At 35.0% G+C, this 22,431-nt stretch overlaps 1 pseudogene; it reads left to right on the forward strand.

Annotated features, from left to right (window-relative positions):
• Positions 1–3,073: 3,073 nt before the first annotated feature.
• On the forward strand, positions 3,074–3,192 carry LOC118609784 (annotated as a pseudogene).
• Positions 3,193–22,431: the final 19,239 nt, after the last annotated feature.

A 22,431-nucleotide genomic window follows, 5' to 3' on the forward strand; every position in this document is an offset into this window, starting at 1 on the left:
TCACTGATCATAAAATTTTTAGCCTGTCACAAGTTGAAAATTGCAAGCACAGAATTTTAAATTAAAAATTCTGCAGTGGCGCAAGGGAGCTGATATTTCCTACATCTTCCTAGTGTGTCTTTTTTCACAACAACTTTATAAACGAAGACACAGAGGCTGAATAATTTACATTTAAAACCTCAATATTTATGGTACTTTGCTTGCTAAAGAGGACACAATAAAACATTTGTTGAGGTGAATGGAACTGTACACATTTAACATAGTTTTAAATAAAGATTATTACAGCAGCATTTATTGAATAAAAAATTATCGATAACCACATTAGACACTGGAAGATTCCACTGCTTAAAGAATTAGAATTTGAAAAGAGAGTGGAGGTGGGAAGGATGTGGAGAATAAAGAAATTCAGCATTTGGGAATTTGTAGTGTTGAATAATTATGAAGAAACCAGTGAGTAAAAAATATTTTTTAATTATTTTAACCATACTGTGCTCTGTTCAGAGATTGAGATGCGCGCGCGCGCACACACACACACACACACACATATATGCACACACATATATATGAACATATTTGAATATTTTTATATTGGAATATATTTAAAGGCTTAGCTAGATATAGGTATATAATTTTAAGACAAGGTAGAGTTATAAAAAGAATTTCTAGAGTACTGTCCTAATAAAATTCCACAAAAGCTGAACATTGTAAAGGACAAGGTCAGTGGTTGCCTAATTAAATACACAGCTATCATAAAGACCATTAATTTACAGGTCATCATGCTAGTTTTACCTGCTTTTCCATCGTGATCATGAAAGAAACTTAGGGAGAAGCCCAGTATTGCCCACCCTAGGCCATTTAAGGACTTGACTTTAACTTAATTTATCAGAACCAGACTAACTTTGTTGAGTTGAAGCGAATTGATCTGAAGTAATACCACTAGCAATTAAGCAATGCTTTTCAACTTTGAACTTATGGGAAAGGGATAAGAGATTTTTAATAACAAGAAAAAGAAAATGAAGTGAGCCATGGTTACAACAACCAGTAAGAGAGAATACAGTGTGGCAGGCATTTGCTGTGAATTCAGCTCACTGTTCTGGCTGGTACTTTTCACAATGGAGTATGGTGGATGGAGATGTAAGGAGTGTCCGGGGAAGGGCAAAAACTCTTCATGATGCTAGAACATATCCCAGAAACTAACTTTTAAATAAAAACCTTATATCAACATATTTACTCTATATGTGTCACTTTCTCATAAGATAAATTTTAGAAAAACAAAACTATATCATAATTATCGGTTCATGTAGATAACTTATCAACTATTCAAGAGCTCAGCAAAGGAAGAGCCAATGTCTTATTCATTTTGTAACTACAGTTTCCAATGCCTGTATGTAGCAGGTATGTAAGAATGAAATATATATTTATTAACGTACCTCATATAAATTTATTATGTACAATGTGCACATAGATGGGAGAATCTAAATATTTGAAGTTTTCTAGAGAGCTGGCTCCTGATTAATGAAAATTTTACTATAGTCAAAATGTCCCTAAGGCTTATGTGCAAGAATTAATAAACTAATGTGGTTTCTGTACTATGAAGCATAGAAATGAAAATAAAATATTAAATCATAGTCTATCTTATAAATATGCATTTGTGAAATTTTTAAAAGGTAAATTATGCAAATATGTGTTTAAAGAATTTAAAAATCATGGGTCATTGACCTGTTAGGCCTTAACAACCTCCTTAAAACCATTAGCATTTATTATGTAAATTTATATTTATGGAGCTAATAAAATGCCCATTAGTCACCCGACATGAAGATAACTTATCTGTGGTGGTCTCAGATTTATACGTCTAGATTTATTTTGCTTTTATGAAAAGAAGTCAGAATATATTAATTTGAAAGCTGAACTTTAATATAAGCAGGGTTTTCTTTGTTTTGTTTTTAATACTTTCAAACTTCAGTTTGGCTGAGACAATTCACATAAATTGATGGTCTTTTTTTTTTTAATAATGTAAACAACCAAAGTCAGAATATCTAATATAACTGCACTGCTATTGAAATATGCATGACTTTTAATTTTTTTTAGTATGTAGAACTGATGACTTTAAGATGATCTGGAAGTTGTGCAACAGAGTTTGAAGAAATAAACGAAAATGAAGTAAAAATGATCTTACTGTTACAAGTCAACTATAAATTCAATATCGACTTTAATGCATATGAATAATGTTATCTCTATTATTTCAAAAGAAATTCATTCATTAGTGGCATAGTGTTGTTAAAAGACAGCTTTCAGTCTGTTAACATCTTATCAAGCCATTTGATTATTATTTATTTAAAAATCCAATAATTTTATTCTTTTTCAATAAAAATTAGATTATATGAAAAGTTTATAAACTGTATCAGAACTACCAAAGATAGGGAAAGGTTTTTTACAGGTTTTTCAATCTGAAAATTACTGGGCTCACAAATATCATATATGAAAACACTATATTAAATGAAATGAGATACTTTGCAATATTTCCTTTGGAATAGTAGATTTAACTTAGTAATATAAAATGTCATCTCTGGTTTTCTAATACAACCATCTTACCTTCCTCCTAATATACATGGCACAACCACCTGCCTACCTTTTGCTCTTAGATGAAAGTCACGGTATCCTCTCACAGAGGTTCATTCACTCTAAGGTCTCCCAAAGCTTGACAGTTTTCTTGGGCTCTTACATAATTTCTGAGTACTCTGTCTAGCACAGTGGCTGGTAAATAATTGGTATCTAGTAAATATTTCTGAAATTAAACCAATAACTCAAAGTAATATGGCTTTAATAAATGTATACACACACGAATATGCTATTTTGGTATTTTATTATTGAGTAAAATGAGATGTGTCTATTTTTCAAATGAATTAAATAAATTGGGAAATACCACTTAGCTTATATGATAAGAGAGTTAGGTTTATTCTGTATAATCTAAAATGTACACCCATGGAAAGAACATCGACATGCTTATGTCAAAAATTCTTGTGCATCAGTAATCATCACAGGTTTCAGATTTTGTTATAATACTAAAATAGTAGTCTATGGCCATGCTACCCTGAATAAGCCCAAACCCATCTGATCTCGGAAACTAAGCAGGGTTGGGCCTGGTTAGTACTTGGATGGGAGACCACCTTGGAAGACCAGGTGCTATAGGCATAAAATTTAAAAATAAGGGACTGTAAGATGACAAGGTCCTTGCAATCTGTGAGGTCAATCAAAGGTTGCCTCACCCAAAAATTAAATTAAATTAAATTAAAAATTAAAATAAAATAAAATAGCATCTGTGAGCAAAAACATGTAATTTATCTTTATAGTGATTATTGGTAAGAACAAAACTCTCAATACGTTACCGGAAATATGGTCAAACTAAGCACCTGAAATATTATTATTGTAAAATGGAAGCAAGAGAATTCCTACCAAAGCAGAGAAAATAAGGTCAGAACTTTTTTTTTCACTATGAGACATTTTCAAAATTTTTTAATTTAATGATCAAAATTAAACATTAGCTCTCCAGTTTTTAATCTCCCACACCCTTCTTCCTCAGGGACACAAAGGAAAAAGAGCAAGAGGAAAATGCAGTTTCCTTCAGAACATAGCATTGTTTCATCTTCAAAATCTAGTCCTCCTCCTTGTGTGCTCAAGTTAATTTCTGAGCTCTTTAGGACAGAAAGCCATTCTATCCTTGCCTGATGTGCTTCGAGCTTGTCTTCTACTAAACTTGAGGGCCCCGCTGAAATGGAAAACAGAAGGGAAAGTCATGGGAGCTGAAGTAGACCAATCTCTTGCTGCTCTTTCTGCTTTTATCTTTCCTAATCTACCCCTGCTATAAAGTAAAAATGCACAAACAAACAAAAAAAAGCAGAGTTACAACTGTGTTCAAGACAGACTCCACAGTGCTTGAAGGAGATCCACACTGTGAAGTTTTAAGCTACCAAAGGAAGAATTAAAAAGAAAAAAGAGCTGAGTATCATTTTGATAATAATTGACATACAAACTGTTCAATTTTAGCACAAATTTAGTTCAGCATTTTGTTTTTCAGTCAAACTTGGATAGTCTCCAAAACATGTTAAGACAAAACTGGTTCTAAAATAATTTTTCGCTTACATCCGCATATACCCTATATAACCCTCCAAACTGATTCGCAGTGATGTCCAACTTATTCTTATCCTAAATGTGTCAGGATTCAAATCCATTAAAGCCAAACATGTTTTTACATGATTACTATTAGAAATAAAATGAGATTTATGTTATTTTGACCAATGCCCAAGAATGCCTACTTGGGTCTTGTCTCCAGAAAAACCCTACTTCTCCTTATAGCTCCCTAAACATGTAGAAACACATGCATTCACATACACATGCACATGCACACACACACACCCCAATGTGAAAAAGATCATTTTTTGCAGCACTGTACACTATGGGAATAGGAGGACCCTCACCTGCCATGAATTTGATACTGGATAGACAAATTCTAGTATGGGCTGTGGAATCAGCAGGAGCCTGTGCATTGGCTCTAATCCCTCACAGCTGTGGTCTAGGAACACCTGGAAAACACCAGCCTGGCAGATACCCACAGACAAGAGAGCCTTTGTAGAAGTCCAGGTTTTTAGAAACTTAGAGTAAAAAAAACAACTTCCCCTCCCCTTAAAGTGGCACAGCTAAGTAAAAGAGGAAGATGGGGAATCCATCTGTGGGGGAAAAGAGAGAGCTGTGAGTAAGCACTTGGCTTTCCTACCTGTGCAGGATGCTATGAGAGAAACCCATTTCTCCTGAAGCACCCAGAGCATTAAAGCAAGACCTCCATGATGATGGGGAGGAAGAAGATAAGAAAAGAGACAGATACAGATATCAGAGGACATTAAAAGGTCATGGTTCTTGGTGATATGTTCTAGATTCCAATAGGAAAGTTGCCTAAGAGCTGCTGGGAAAACATCACCCACAGATCTCCTCAACTGACACACAGGTAACCTGAACACCCAGTGCCAAACCCACAACTCTACCCTGTAGCCAGTTTCTTATGTGAGCTCCTGAGGGTGATGGTGAAAGCAAGCTCAGATAAACAAAGAGTACACACAGAAAACAAGATAAATTCTCATGGCAAGAAAGAAACAACAGCCTTGAGCTATAACAACCACCTTTGAGAAAACAAAGGAGGTTACTAAAGCAGATCTGGTGCATTTAAGACTGAGAAAAGACATACAAGCTTAACAATTCTGCCACAGAGTGAGCAAGAAAAGAGGAACGGGTATATCCATACAAGGTCAGAGAATGCCCCAGAATTTAACTAAGACAAACTAAAAGTCTCTAAACTGAAGTCAGCCTGTAAAGACTGGAGGAGGTGGGTGCTACTTCCAATGTGAAAAAAGCAGTATAAAACTCCAAAGAACATGAAGAGTCAAGGAAACATGCCACCAACAAACTATTGTAATAATCCTTCAATAATCAAACCCAAAGAAACAGGCATCTGTGATTTACCCAATAAAGAATTCAAAATAGCTGTCTTGTGAAAATGCAATGAGCTACAAGAAAACACAGAAAGACAGTTCAAAAAAATCAAGAAAATAATACATAAACAAAATGAGAAATTTAACAGAGATAGAAATTATAAAAAAGAGCCAAACAGAAATTCTGAAGCTTAAGAATTCAACGAATAAAATGAAGAATGCAATAGAGGACATAATATCAGAATAGATCAGAAAGAAGATAAATCAGTGAGCTAGAGAATAAGAATTTTCAAATAATCCAGGTAAAGGAGAACAAACAGGAAAGAACACAAAAAAGTTAAGAATGCCTCCATGATCGACGAATCATCAAAAGAACCAATATCAGAATTATTGGAGTTCCAGAAGGAGAAAAGAAAAAAAGGGGCAGAAAGCTTACTCAAAGAAATAACAGCTGAGAACTTCTCAAACCTAGGAAGAGACTTGGACATCCAAGTTCATGAAGCTAATAGATAACCCATTATTTCAATGCAAAATGATCTTCTCCAAGACATTATAATGAAACCATCAAGTTCAAAGACAAAGAGAGAATCCTAATAAGAGCAGGAGAAAAAAGATTGTAACCTACAAAGAAACTGCCATCAGTCTATCAGCAGACTTCTCAGAAGAAATCTTTCAGATCAGGAGAGAATTAAATGATATAAGTAAAGTGTTGAAGGAAAAAGATTATTAGCCAAGAATAGTCTATTCAGAAATGAAGGAAAAATAAAGACTCCAGGACAAACAAAAGCTGAGGGACTTTATCACCACTAGAAATGCCTTATAAGAAATGCTTAAAGGAGTTCTTCAAATTGAAATGAAAAGAAACACTAATTAATAACATGAAAACATATAAAAATATACAACACAGATAAAGATAAATTATAGTCAGATTCGGAAAACTCTAATTCTTATATGATATTATATTAACCACCTAACTATATTTGAAGATTAAAGTATTAAAAATAACTATTGCTATTTCTTTAAAAAATACACACTATAAGTAGAGATAAATTGTGACATTAAAAACATAAATGAGGGAGTAAAAGGGTAGAGTTTTTTATATGAGATCAATTTATAATGCTATCAGTATAAAATGAAGTGTTGTATCTACAAGATGTATTATATAAGTCTAGTGGTAACTACAAAACAAAAACCTATTTATTATTATTCACAAATAATAAAGAGAAAGGAATTAGAGGATATCACCATAGAAAACCCAATTCAAAAAGGTAAGCAGCAAGCAAGGGAAAAAAGGACAATGGTACTTCAAAACAGCTAGAAAACAATAGGATGGCATATACACAGAAAAAGAAACAATCAACAAAATGAAAAGGCAGCCTATAGAATGGGGAAAATATTTGCAAACCATGTATCAGATAAAGAGTTAATATCCTATATAAAAAGAACTCATTTAACTCAATAACAACAAAAAATTCAATTAAAAAATGGGCAGAGGGTCTACAGCCATTCCACCCTAAACAAGCCCAATCCCATCTAAAGCTAAGCAGGGTCACGCCTGGTTAGAACCTGGATGGGAGACCACCAAGGACGACCAGGTGCTGTAGGCATAAAAAATAAAATAAAAAATAAGAGATTGTAAACTGACAAGTTCCTTGCAATCTGTGGGGTCAACCAAAGGTTGCCTTGCTTAAAAAAAAAAAATGGGCAGAGGAATTGAATAGACATTTTTCCAAAGAAGACACACAAATGGCGAACAGGTACATGAGAAAGTTCTCAGCATCACTAATCATCGGTGAAACACGAATCAAAACCACACTGAGATATCACCTCACACCTCTTAGAATCTTAGAATGGTTATCATCAGAAAGATAAGTGTTACCAAGTATGTGGAGAAAAGAGAACAGTTTTGTGCTGTTGGTGGGAATATAAATTGGCGTAGCCACTATGGAAAATGAGATGTAGATTTTTCTCATAAAATTAAGAATAGAACTACCATGTGATCCAGCAATGCCACTTCTGGGTTTATATGCAAGGGAAATGAAAACGGAATACTAGAAAGATATGTGCATACTCATATTTATTGCAGCATTATTCACAATAGCCAAGATATAGAAACAACCTAAATGTCCTTCAACAGAAGAATGGATAAAGAAGATGCGAGATATATGTATCAACAATATGGATGGACCTCGAGGGCATTATGCTAAGTGAGAGAAGTCACACAGAGAAAAACATATACTGTTTAATGTCATTTACATTTGAAATGTAAAAAAGCTGAATTCATAAAAACAAAGTAGAAAAGTGGTTACGAAATGCTAGGGGGTGAGGAAATTGGAGAAATGTTGGTCAAAGGGTACAAATTTGCAGTTAGAAAATAAGTTATGGAGATCTACTGCACAACATTGTGATTACAACTAACAACACTATGTTATATACTTCAAAATTGCTAAGAGACTATCTCTTAAATATTATCATCAAAAAAATGATAATTATGTAACTTAATAACTAGTGCCACATTGGTAATTATATTGTAATATATAAATGTATCAAGTCAATATGTTGTGTAGCTTAAATTATACTGTTGTATGTCATTTATGTCATTTTTTTAAATATGGAAAATTGATTGAAATTACTTATTATAGCCTTATTGTAATATGTTTTACATTTCAATTATATCCTTTGATATATATATGTTTGTAAGTATGCATGTATGTATGTATATATAATATAAAAGTAATATTATGCTATGTGTGCTATAGATTCTATAAATATATATAATTCCACAACCTGATTTTTTTCATATAATAGTTTATTAACAAAGATTTTCTCATATTATCAGATATTGTCAAGCACATTCTTAATGGATTTATATTATAAAATATGGATGAATCCTAATTTATGTAAGCTATCACCCAATGTTTTATGTTAGGTCATTTTTTAAATGTTCCCCATGTTATAAATACCACAAAAATATCCATAATCTAGTGCAGTGAAACTATTCTGTATGATACTATAATGGCGAACATACATCATTTGTCAAAATCTATAGTATGAACAACTCCAAGCATGAATCCCTTTGAGTGATAATGATGTGCCAATATCATAGATCTTTTTAAAATGCATTACTTTGGTGTGAGATATTGATGATGGGGGTGACATTGTACGTGGAAATTAAGCAGTATATGAAAATCCTCTGTACTTTCACTCAGTTTTGCTGTGAACTTAAAAGTGCTCTAAAAAAATAAAGTCATAATACACAGAAATGTAATATAATTATTATATATCCAGGATTGCATATAAATTTTATGTGCATTTTTTGCAAATTTTCTTATTACGTATATCTAGATATGAAAATTCTAGGTAAATGATCATGTTCACATTAAGACCAATTCCCCTTTTAAAAAGTTTTACCAAATGATGCTGTCACCAACATTGTAGAGAAGTATCCTTTTCCTCTCACTCTTTCTCATATTGGGAATTTTAGTTTCAACCTCTGATTCAAGGAATATCTTCCTGTGCTACAGTAGAAAAGAATGCTGTACTAAGTCAGATTCTTGGGTTTATATCCCAAGTATTGCTCAAGCTGTGCAACTTTGTGTAAAACACTTGACTACTCTGAACATCAGTGTCTTTGACTACAGATTTAAAAAAATAATAACTCCTCCCTTCCCTAGATTTGTTGTAGCTTAAAATAAAACTAGAGTATGAAATAGAGCAGAAATAAAACCTGGATGTCTGTCGTATGCAGTGACAGTTGGACCTTCCAGAGAGGAGAGTCCCTTCCCTAACTCTTACCCCACCCAAACCCAACAGCGAATTGTTCTGAATAACTTAGCATTGTTAATTTCCTCATGCTAAACACCTCTAAGATTATGATCCCCTCAACAATGTAAGCTCCTCAGGCACCCTTCTTCTCTCTTATCTATCTTATCTCCATGCTATTGTCTAATTGCCCTTCCTTAATCAATTCCCCAACAGTCCCCCTACTAAAACTGCTCCTGTGCCAACTGAAGTCTCTTTCCCTTTGTAAACGAACTTTTCCATATCTTCATTATCTTGCCTCCAGTCTTCCCAACTATAACTTATTTTAAGTGTCTCACGTTTTGCAATGTAAGAGGGTCCTCCTCTCTCATCAATGCCACTTCCCAACCATTATTTGTCTTTTACAATCTTAATCTTTTTGTTACTCGTGCTTTTGGATTATAGTGCCTGATATAATGCCCTCCATATTGCCAAATCCAGTCAATCTTTTTCAGCTTTAACTTGCATTCCGCACCGTTTACATGGACACTGTTGATTCTCTTGACTTCAGTAGCATCACTTGCTCCTCCTCCTCTTCTTATAGCTCTGTGCATCTTTTATTGTGACATATACGTCGTGCTTTCCACAGGGTTCTACCTTGTGGCTCTACTTTATTCCACTATTCTTTTTTCTGCACAGACTTATCTTGAATGCTCTTATCCACTATCACTGTTTCATCAATATCTCTATGAGGTTTCCTGTATCGCCAAGTTTACCTGAGCTTCACATTCCTAAAATTCAATGTTTGTAGAATATATTCAACTGAATGACTCATAAATGTCAAAATCACATTTAAAAAACAGAGTTCGTTATGTTCCTTGACTAACTCTGTTTTTCTTCCTATAATCTTAATTTTAGGAAATGATAGCATCATCCAACAAAATACTCAGAAACTTTGGAATCATTCCAGATTTTTCTATTAACCTACACAAGTTTTACTACTTTTATCAAAATTAAAAAGTAACTGTATAGAGTGTTTACTCTTTTCCAAGCACTGTTCTAGCATTCTTTAAAAAGTTAACCTATTTAGTCTTTACAACAGAATATATTATTATCCCTTTTTTTTTACAGATGAGTAAACTGAGGTACATAGATATTAAGGAATTTTCCAGACCATGCAGAGCCAGAATTCAAACTCAGGCAGTCTAGCTCCAGAACCCATGATCCTGTGACTGCAATATGCTCCCTCTTCAATTCAAACATTAGGCTAGTTACACCCAATTCTCTGTGAACTGATCACTACTAACCTGTCAAATACAATCTCCCAATGTTCCCTGGCCTGCACCTTCTCCCTTGTGAAAAACAAATGCTTGTAGTTTATAGCAGCTGCAGAGACTATGCCTTTTTATCTCTGTACATGCTGTTCCTGCTGCTTAGAAGACCTTCTCATCCTTCCCAATTCTGTGCCCCACTAACACGTAACGATTTATTAAGTTTTTGCTCAGATGTTCTCTCAAGCAAAAGCATTTCTTAAATATTTATGTTGGGATACAGGTTTTTATTTCAAATCCTCATAGTCCCCATATACCTCTCTCTTTTTACCTACTATATTATATTGATATCATGTATGACTGATAGACTGTAATATTTTTAAAGAACAAAGAGCAGAGTTTTTAAAATTTTATGTTCAATTTGTATATTCAATTTCCAAGCATCTATTTAAGTGTATAAAAAAGTTGTATATAGAGAGGTCTTGAACTTTGGCTCTAGAGTATTGCAGATAAGGATTAAAATTTCATCTTCATCACTTACCTATTATATGACCTTGAGCATTACAGAGTGTATGACATACTCTCTGTAATGCCAATCCCTGAAAAGTGTTGTTGCTTATTTCCTATGACCACTATATGGCTGACCAATAGACAGACAGAACATGAGTAAACTTAACCCTATTCAACAAAGTAGCCGGAGACACTTATGTAACTCTAAGAAACCACTTCTTGGACTTCTGAAAAGACAAATAGCTCACAGTGCAACACAGTTAATCTAAGCCATTAACATGAGAATTAATGAGAAAAAAATCTTCAAAATGCCAGTGTGTATTAGACAGATATTGAAAATCCCATAATAAATCTGCTTTCTCTGGGGTACTAATTAAGGATCTTTTGGTTGTAGTCAAAAGACAACAGATACTGACTGGCTAGATTAAGTCAAGACAGAATTTAATGGTGGAGTACTGCTATTTCTCAAGGTGTTTCAGAAGGAATTGAACAAAAAAGTTCCAGGAAAGGAGGAAATTAAGGTAGCTCTAGGAATCTCAGTGCAGGACTTTAAGGACATGTTTATTGCTAGAAAACTACCACTCAAGTGACTCAGCTCTAACAAATCGCAATCACTAAGTCTTACTGTTTTCGCATTTCAATTTTCTAAAAGGAAATATATAACCTAGTTTGTCTCTACAGCCCTAGCCAAAGATTTCTGAAATAAACATCTTTATACTAAAGCTGTGTCTTCAGTTCTTACCAAAAGAGAGTGAGTGGCATAAATGTGTTACTATCCGCACAGACTTTTAAAAAGCACATGAGGCTTCTCCATGTGTTTTTTCCTTTCTGGTAGCTGGTTCTGGGAAATGACAGAACCACTGGAAGGAGCTGCAGTTTCTGAAATACCTCATGGGAGAAAGCCTGCCACCAGCTAGGAACCAGTACGTGAGTAAGAAATGAGCTTTTATTTGTATTAAGCCACTAAAATTTTGGAGTCCATTTATCACAGCAGATAGCATTAATACAAAATTTGATTGCAGAAGAGGTTGAAAAAGCCAGAATGAAATATTGTTTTGAATGACAATTGCTGGATTTAGCAAGATTATAAGAAATAGATGTGCTCAGACAAAATTAGCTGATTTGAGAGGCAAGGGAACAAAAAAGTTTATGAAATCTGACTGCTCCCAGACTTCATAAAGGCAGGAGATGAAATTTGTGGGGGGAAAAAAAAGACTGCTAATACTTCCCAGTTAAAGTTTAGCCTTATGAAAAGAAATGATTAGGAATGTTGCCTTGTAAGTAAAAACTATTACTCCAGATGGCTTCAGGATAACTACCATTATCACTAGAAAAAGACATAAGGACTAAGAATCAAAGAAAAAATGCATATTGGAGAATTATATTGAAGAAATTATATGTGGCGGGGGGTGGGAGGTAAATCTTGACAATGAAACTGATCAGAAACAAATAAAGATGTTTGGTCAAAGAAACCACAAGCATATCCTCAAAAAAGCCTTTGCTTGTTAAGACTTTCAAACATATCTAGGGGTTTCACCCACAAACTTGAGTAAACAGAAAGTAGCTGGAAAACCTGAACAAATACAAAGTAATACACTCAACAACACCCACTTCAGGTGTGCCCATGGGAGATAATGAATGAGAAGATGGTGCTCGTGGTCATGGAGAACAACAAACAAGAGTTCTTCCAAAGCTGAATCAAATACCTAAATAAGGTATTTCCTCTTTTGGAAGATTCCTGCCTATCAGGATGCTGTCACTGCTGCAGACCAGTAATGATTGTATTTATCACTTCTTCCTTTTCTAGACTGAGTGCTTCTACTCCTCAATTGTACATTGTGTATGTGTGAACATGGGCGGGGGGCGGGGGTGTCAGGAAATAAGGCAAGTCTGTAAGTTGCAGCATTTTCAAGAGCCATAACTGGATCTAATAAAAGTGACTGACATGGTTCAGGGATACTGGATTTTGAAATGGATAAAAAAATAAAATTGGAAATTTAGGCCATTCCCCTTGGAGAGGAAGTAAATCTGTTCTATATGCAGTAAGAAGGGTACAAATGGACAAACAGTCGGTAGCCCAAGGGGAAGACTCTGACAGAGATTGTTAGCTGGTTAGCAAAATATTGTGTTTCCCCAGCTGCCAACAGTTCCTGCTCCACCTCAACTCCCTACTCCTTTTATGTGGCCATATGCCAATTTCTTATTAATGGAGTGAGAGAAATGAGAGAAGAAATAATGCCTATGACTTGCAGGCCAAGGTTGTGAAGAGCAAGTATATATTCTTAATACTTCTTTTGCTTCAGCCAGCTTGATATAAAGACTCAGAGTTCCCAAGGGATAGGTGAGCCATAAAATAGAAGGCACCTGGGTGCCTGGATTATCATATGGAGGAAAGATATACAACAATCACAAACACCCACTTGGGAAATTACGAGAGAGAAAAATCAGCTTCTATTGTGTTAATCACTAAAATCTGGGTTGGTTGCTTTATTTTATCATGGAGAATTTGCTAACTATAATTTATGTTTCAATGTGAAAGGAAAAAACTTCAGATTTACTATATATTGCCTCAAAAATATACTCTACTCAAATGATAGAAAAAAATAACTATAAACACAAAGGAAACAAAATAAATGGCAGAAGTAAAGTTACATCAATGATATTTGGAAAATATCTGACTTAGTAAAGTTCAGGAAATAGCAAGAAAATTAATGTGATAGAAAATTAGATGGATTAGAAATTGGAGACCAAAGATACTTCTACGTGGATATGGAAGGGAGATTAAAAACTGAAGAGTTTATTGAAAATCTACAAAGAGCACTCTCTTACTTGGGCAGAGACTATGAGTCAACCCTAGGGATTCAGGACATAGGCCACTAAGAGTAGCTGAGGGTGGGATGCTATTCTTAAAGCAGAAAGGCACAATAAGACCTCCTCTTGCCACCTTAACCTCCTACCTATGACTTAGCTTTGAAGGCCAAGTGTCAGTCACGTTTGCCCACATGTATTCTGACCCCTGCCAGTCAAAAGTTAGGGAGATACTTCCTGAGGAAACGGGCCACTGGTCAAAGGAGAGTCCTCATCTGCACTAATAGTAGTGGGTCCCTCAGAGGAATAGTCAAGTTTGAGGCAGCCCTCAAAAAGTCCTATTAATACACAAAGAGCTTTTTAAGGCTTCCATTTAAAATGAATAGATATTTAAGTTTCACTGGACAGTCTAGAAAACCTTCAATAAGAACAGGAGGGCCAAGACAACCTAATCTCTACAAAGAACTCGAAAGAAAAAGTCCAGGGAAAAAAATGCAACAAACAAATAATTAAATTAAGGTCTTCAAAAAAATAAAGAAGTGTCCATGAAAAAAGTATAGAATACTCTGAAAGAGAACTTTCAGGGAATAAAAGAGAGCTCTTGAGTATGACAATGTGATGACAGAAATAAAGATTTCAATGGTACAATTAGGAAATAAAGTTAAGAACATCTCAGCAAGTAAAACAAAGAACCAGAGGATGAAAATGAGAGACGTAACATAGGAAAGTTAGGGAATCAGTCAAGGAGGTCTAACTTCTCACATCTAATTGACAGGTGTTCCAGAAAGAGAGATTGGAGAGAACGGTAGGGAGAAAGTTGTAAATTACATAATAAAAGATAAATTTCTAAGAACATAAGAGAATGAACGTCCAATTCAACAAAAACATGAAAAATAAATAAATGTTTAAAAACACCCCACAGCATATTTTTAAGTACTCTGGGAATAAAGAAAAGATTTTAAAAGCTTTTGGAGAGAAAAATGCTCAGACGCAAAAATACAAGAATCAAGACGATACCTGGCATCTCAGCAGCAACATGGGCCCTAAAGGACCATAGGAAAATGCTTTCAAAATGCTGAGAGACAAATGCATTTCAATCTAGAATTCTGAAATCAATCAATCATTTAAGAGTGGGATAAAATAAAGTCATTTTTATGAAACTCAACTTTCACCTCCCATGCATTTTTTCATCAGGACCTGCTGTAGAATGCGTTCCAGCAAAATGAGGGATTAGGACAAGGAAAGGAAGACATGGGGTAAAAGGCACAAAGAATCCAACATAAGAGAAAATAAAGAAGAAAATAAAATATCAAAAAGCAATAAATAGTCCTAGAGATCAATCAACTTAGATTCTTTTTTTAAGAGTTGGAAAGGACGTTAAACATCTTCTACTACTTTCTCAGTTCACAGATGATGGAAATGAGATTCAAAACGGTTAAGTCACCCGCTTTCTTGGCAGACATTCTATCGTTTCTACTCAGAAACCATTGCACAGAAAGTTGGATACACATAATTAGGAAGGAATACGGGCTGCAGTCTGGAGTGGAGGGGAACTTCTTAAAATGTGCCTTTCCCCATTTTTTCTTATTTTGTTTAGTTTGGATCTAGGCCAAAACTGATTCCCATTTTCATGAGCAAAGATATTCTTTGTAGTTTATTTCTGTCCATTTACTCTAGCAACAGAAGATTTGTTTTTAGCTAAACTACTATATAATCACATTGCTTTTATTGTATAGCTTTTGCAGCAGTCGCTATAAACTTTGAGCAAGTTTTTGTTGTCCTTTCAAAAATAATAATTGGCTTTTCTCAAGTTACAATGCATTCTATTTTTATCCTGATGAATTTTATCATCCATAACATATATGCGGCTTTAGAGAGAATGCAAAGATTTGTTGCCGACCAATAAACCTTTCATTTGCTTTTTGTTTGGGACTGGTGAACATGTGCTGCATGAATCTGCTTCTCTTAGGAGAGCCATAATTTCAACTTTTTTCATTTTAAAACTGAGGTTTTCCTCATTCTTCAGTTCTACCTGGATTTCTATCTTCATGAATCTTCCTTCTCAAGAAAGTATTGAGGCTTAATGTGAAGATTTTGTTCTGAAATTCTGAATATGGGACACCTTATTATATACTGCTGGCTAGATGGATTACTTATTTGTTAATACGCTAATTTAATATTTCCCCTGCCTATAAAGACTTATTAAAAAAAATAAAAAGACAAGATGACTGATAGTTGGCTACTTCCTTCTTTCCATTTTTTATATTTTTGTGTAAGTTTTGCTAAGTTTGTTATCTTTTTTTCAAGACAATACCAAGAATGCACATGGAATTATGTCTATTATTTCTATTTTTGTACTAACCTGTGACACAATTGTATAATTTGTTAACATTCCATAATGCCGTACTTATTTTGAAAAGACATGTTCCTATTACTGCTTAGTTCATTAAGATGATTGACTTGTATTCAAAGGGAAGCATCACTTTTAGGACCAGAAGGTAATGATTGAAAGACCCAAATTAAAACTTTCAGAATGAAACAGAAGTAATCTCAACCTAAACTACCATAATCCCTCACATTTCTGTAGGGATCTATAGTTTTTCATGCATTTTCAGATATATTATCTCATTTGATTTTGAAGCCTACCCTATTAAGTAGGTAAATAGAGCTTGATATCTCCATTTCCAGAATGAAAACCTGACTCAAGTTATCTGCCTCAACCAAAATTACATAGTGAATAAGTGACAGAGCTGGACCTTGAAATTAAATCCCTTGATTCTGCATTCTACTATAAGGTTGTTGGAGTAAAACAGAACTCGTAGGGCAGAAATCTGTGAGAGCTTATTGATAGAAAGCTATAAAAAGTCTTTGAAATCTGGATAATGAATTGTTAAAATTTTCAACAAATGACAAAAGTAAATACCTTGGATAAAAAAAAAATAAAAAGGGATATATCTATTGTCTAAAATAAAAAGATGACACCTAATTATATTTTAACACATTTCCCTTTTATAAGTATATAAATATTTCAAAATATTAAAGAATATTTTAACTTAAAAATGAATACCTCATTTTCTCACTGGCCTAGCATAATTAATTGCAAATTCTGATGTTGACCTATCCATTTCTGTAACATTTTATATGGTTTCAATCATAGCAAACATATTATTTCATGTTTCCAGCTAATGTTATAAATATTTTTCATGTTATTTTTGTACTGTTGTAAATATTATAATGACCATATTTATAAACAGAGCTTTTCTCCTTTTTTTGAAAAAACAAAAAACAAAATGGGAACGCCGATTCAAAAAGTATGACTATTTAAAAGTTTATGACACAAGGTGCCATGTTGCTTCTCAAAAAAACTGTGAAGTTTAAGAGTTATTAGCAATGTAGTAACCCACCTCTTTCACTGCGACTCCACACTCTCAATGGCTCAGGCCAAAAACATTGAAGGCATTTTTGACTCCTCTCTTTCTCTCATCAGCAAATCTTACTGGACTTTCCTTCGAAATGTATCCAGAATCTGACCATTTTCAACCACTTCTATGGCTATCTAGTCTCTCTTTAGGTTTTTCTGCTTCTATCCTATGCCTCATAGAGTTTATTCTCATTTTGTCAGCCAACCATTGTGCTGACAAAATGTATAGGGGGTTTAAATATGAAAGACCAATTACGAGGCTACTGTTATAATTCAGTGAGAGACAATAGTGGCTACAAATCAAGGTGATAGTGCTAGAGGTGATGATAAGTGATCAGATTCTAAATATACTGCATATGTTTCCAAGATAGAGTCAAAACAATATTCTGATGGATGGAAGAGAGCTGTGAGAGATGTTATGTTGAAGATATAAATATGGGGAGTTGTTGACATATGGAGAATATTTAGAACCATGAGACTGGGTAAGATCCAAGAAAATGAGCATCGGTATTATTAGAGTGTGGCTAACAGTGAAGAAACCAGCAAAGGAGCCTGAGAAGGAACCGTCTATAAGGTAACTAGAAAACCAGGGGAGTTTGGTGTCCTGGAAGCCAAGTGAAGAAAGGAGCTAGTGAATTGATCGTTACCAAATACTGATGATAGGTCAAGTAATATGAGACCGAGAGGTGAGCAGAGGATTTAGTGAAGGGACTTTATGACCTTGACAAGAGCAATTTTAGTGGTACAGTCAAGATAAACCCTGATTGAGATAAATGTAAGAGAGAATGGAAAGAGATAATATGGAGTCAATAAACACAGGTAATGTTTTTGTAGAATTTTGCTGTAAAGCAAAGGAGTGGATTGGTGAGGGAAAAGGGATTGAAGGAAGCTGTTTTTGTGTTTTTAATTTTTATTCATTTTTTTTTTATAATGAGGAAACAACCTCACGTTAATGAGTATTTTCCAGAGGGAGTAAAAAAAATGTTTCTGTGGACTAGGAGTGATGTGCTTGAGCAGATGATGAAAATGGGACCCTATGAATAAGGTGGAGAAAGAGGCTTTAGATAGGGCCATTAAATTTTATATCTGGCTGTAGGCAAGAAAGCACAAGATATTATGACGGTGGGTAGATGGGTGATCTTTTTTGATTTTCAAATTATTTTAGTAAGATCAGAAGCAAGGAAAGAAAGATGGAGAAAATGTGTTTAGGTTTGAGATAGAACAGGAAGGTGATAAATTATACAGGATGATCATTCATGGGACTGTAAAGCCTGATGTGGTTGCTTATAGACATTAAGACTGTGTTTGAGGTACATGGTCACAAATTCAAAGTAAGATCAATCCATGAAGCTGTGATTTTTCCTCCTGCTGCATTTAGCTGCATCATTGCAGGTGTGGAATGTGGGGAGTTAAATTTAATCATGATTTTGCCAACCAACTACAAAGAAAAGATGAAGTGGGGCAAGGAACTTTGGGGTACAATAACAGAGTCATTGTAATGACTGACCACAGGATTTCACCAAGCTAAGAAATAAGGCAAGGACATCAAGTGATAAGGGAGAAGGGAAAGGAGCTGAGGTCAATGGACTGGAGGTCCTGGTAGAATTAAAGAATCACTGAAGTTGGGTTTCTAGAGGAAGTACATAGGAAAGATAGAAGGTGGGAGACAGAGACCGGATGCATGGAATTGAGTTTATGGAAAGTTTATAGTTAGTTGGCAATAACAAGACCTTGTTTACATCTCACAGCTGATCAACAGTTTTCAGTGGCTTGCCTTTGCAAATAAAATAAAAGTTACAGTCTTTACATTAGCTTAGAGACACTTCATTCTCAGGCTATTGCTTGTTGTTTATTCCTCCCTGAACTTCACCTCTCTACCTTTTTATCCTCATCTCTTAAAATCCTCTCTAATTCATTGTACTTCAGCCACCCTGACCTCTGTGCTGCTCCTTGAGGCAAATCCCTGCCTCGAGGTCTTTATGCTGATTGTCCCCCCAGATTCTTGCCTCTGCCCTTCAAAAGTATTTGCCTAATTATCACCTTTTCAAGGATACCTTCCCCCCCCATCCTAATTAAATTTATAAAATACCACAGGCCCTAATGCTTCCCACCCACTTTTCCTGTTTTTTGTCCTCCATATCATTTGCCTTCTTCCAATATTAAACAGCATACTTACTCAGTTTATTGTACCTCTTTCCTCCACTGGAATATGAGTTGCATGAGAATGGAGTTTATGTTTGTTTTAATTACAGCTTTTTTCTCAGCATCTAGCATAGTGTAAGAATTCGACTGATATGCATTATATAAATTACCTTTGTTCATTGTTATAATTTAAATTTTGCTATATTAATGTGTATAAACTTTACTATGGTCTTATTTTAATTTTCTGACAGTATTTTAAAAATTGCCTCTGTGTGTACTCTTTGTATTTGAAAAAAATTACCACTTACTATGAACTTGGGGTGGGGGTGGAATCAGTTTAAATTGTACAAATAACTTATAAAAAGATACCACATAATATAGAGATATAATATAGATATATAGAGATGTAATATAGAATAATGTCGCTATTTTGAAATCCTTTCACGCAGCCAAGTTCTGTTTTTCCAAAGGGTAGTTGCAGTGAACTTTTGGGTCATTTTGATTTACTAATTCTATAATTGAAATCTAAAATGTGGTGGTAGGGGCTTCCCCTCTTAATTTCACATGTTTCTCTGAGACTTTATAGAAATATTGATGTTCGAGCTAACACTAGGAAAAAATAATGGTGTTACATCAAAGTGTCTTCTAATTAAGAAATAAGCGAACTTAGGTGAAACTTCTCCTTTCAGATTACAAGTATCTTGGTTATCTGCAGACAGTTTGCACATTGCTGTGCTCCAGTGATAACCTATACTATCACAAATCTATTCAAGTGATAATTATCTCACTATAGCTGATATTGGAGAAGGTCACCCTGAAAACTAAATTTGAGAGGAAATAAAATGTATTATCAAAATAAGCCAACATCGTAAAGACAAAAGGTCCTATACACAAATATTGTCATCTAGTTAGTAAATGCGTTTCACACAGAGTCATGAGCTAGCAATTCTGAAACTACCTTACTTGTATACTAGGACTGTCAAATAAATAAATGTATTGTCAGTAATGAGTGCCAAGTTTCCTACTGTCGGGGGAGGAAATTACAAATAAAAAAGGGGCAAGGAGCCTACTGTGCTGGATTAGAGTGAGAGGTATTGATATAAATTTATGAATTTTAACATTTGCACAGATACAGAAACCAACATAGATGTGCAGGTATGCATGCATGGGTATACGTGCATATATTTTCTAGTTTTGTCCACTGAAAGAGTCTAAAAGCAATGATACCCTAACAGCAATGATACCTTAATAGCAAAGAACACAGCTAGCTCCCAGATTTGTTGGTTTCTAAACACCATTCTTCAGTGAAGAAAAAGAGGACCCCTGAGAGAAGCGGCATGTACTGAGGCTGGGGCAGGGAAAATATAAGCTCATACACAAGAAGCAACCTAATGGACAAAATCAAAAAACTTCGAGCAATAAAATCGGATTAAAACTCATAAAATAAATATTCATGAATCCATACTTATATTTTAAAAATTGAATAAATAAATCAATGGGAGAGAGACTACATCTCTTCCTTGGCTTTATATACAACTGCTGTCACTTTCTTTTCCTCTTGAGATAGCACGCAATATCTTGAGTTATCTCCCAGCACTTAAAATTCTGCCATGGAATTCTGGAAAGCCAGAAGAAAAATTTATTTTAGCTCTGCTCTCAGTATTCTGCCTTCTCTCCTTCGATGGGTGCTAGCTCTGCTTCCCCAGTTATATAAGGTCTTCAAGAAACCGCAGGCTGGTTTCATCCGTTTGCCTCTATTTTATCCAAGCAGCTTGAACAGAAATTAGGGAGACCATTCACCATGTGGTGGGAATGCAACAAGCCAAAGAAAAGGAGTAAAGGAATCTTACACTCCTGCTAACTGTTCGCATATTGTCACTCTCCTTTGTGCTATCATTTTTCCAAGGCCAGAACATTGCTTCAGTCTCCATTTCATTTTCTCTTATGCTTCCCCGTATTCTAATTTTATCCTGGCCAGTAAAGAATGGTACTTTTCCATTGCCTTACTGTTCCTATAGCAGAATCAAAGATTGGCCTTATCCAATACCCCACTTCTCCCACAAGGGCCAAAATCTTGAGTTTGAGATCCTCATCAAGGTATTCTCTGCCCAGATCCTTTCTCAAAGAGCTGTCGTTAGAACAGTTAGACTACCTCAGGATACACATCATTTACAAGAACAGACACAGAAAACAACTGTATGGTGTTCAATCGAGTGGGTTAATGGTACGAAGACAGATGGCCGTAAACTGACTAAAGAGCTTGAGGAAGTACAGACAATGTGACGTGCAGGCCCAAAGCTCCAGCAGGGCCAAGGGGCAGAAAGGCAGTCACTTTTGCTTTGTGTTGCAAAGATACGAGCTGATCACTGGAAGCAGAGAGCCACCATTCCACACAAATACAGATTTCAGTGAACGTCTGACTGGCATTAACTCACCCCACAGCAATAGCCAACGATAACAGATTGTCCCAATATCCAGCCAAAACTGTTAGCCAAAAATGGGAATCAGAGAGACTCATTTCTCATATTCTCTCTAATCGGGCAGCACGTTAAAATACTTCAGCAGAAGTGAAAGGCTCATCTCTGAAAAATACTCAGTTATCAATTTTTATTGCATCCGATGCCTGTCAAGCTTCATAAAACCCTTCTGCCTTGGGAGAAAGTGCTTTGGAGCTCTTTCCTTTCCCCAGCGCCCATGCTTACAGAGCACCCGCTACTCAGACACAGGATTGAAACAGCTCACACTTGAGTTCCTGGTCTACTGCAGTACATTTAACACCAAGTTCATGATTTCCCAAAAAGAGAGCTTTGAGCCTCTTCCAAAATTCAAGAAAATGGCATTTTTAAAGAGCTGGCCATAGCTAGTGTAATATACTAAACAATTACATTTTGCCTGTTTCATTATTTTTGCAAGGTCACTCATAAAATTACTAATTCAAAAATTTCAGCTTCATGCTGAATTTTAATGATAAAATTCTAAAACGCTATGGTGCTTCAGATTCCTGACAGCTGGTTCTTTTGCCTATTGCCTAATGCCTACCCACTGGACAGGCACTGGG

This window comes from Rousettus aegyptiacus, unplaced genomic scaffold, assembly GCF_014176215.1.
Source record: "Rousettus aegyptiacus isolate mRouAeg1 unplaced genomic scaffold, mRouAeg1.p scaffold_m13_p_11, whole genome shotgun sequence".
In the NCBI taxonomy this organism is placed as follows: domain Eukaryota; kingdom Metazoa; phylum Chordata; class Mammalia; order Chiroptera; family Pteropodidae; genus Rousettus; species Rousettus aegyptiacus.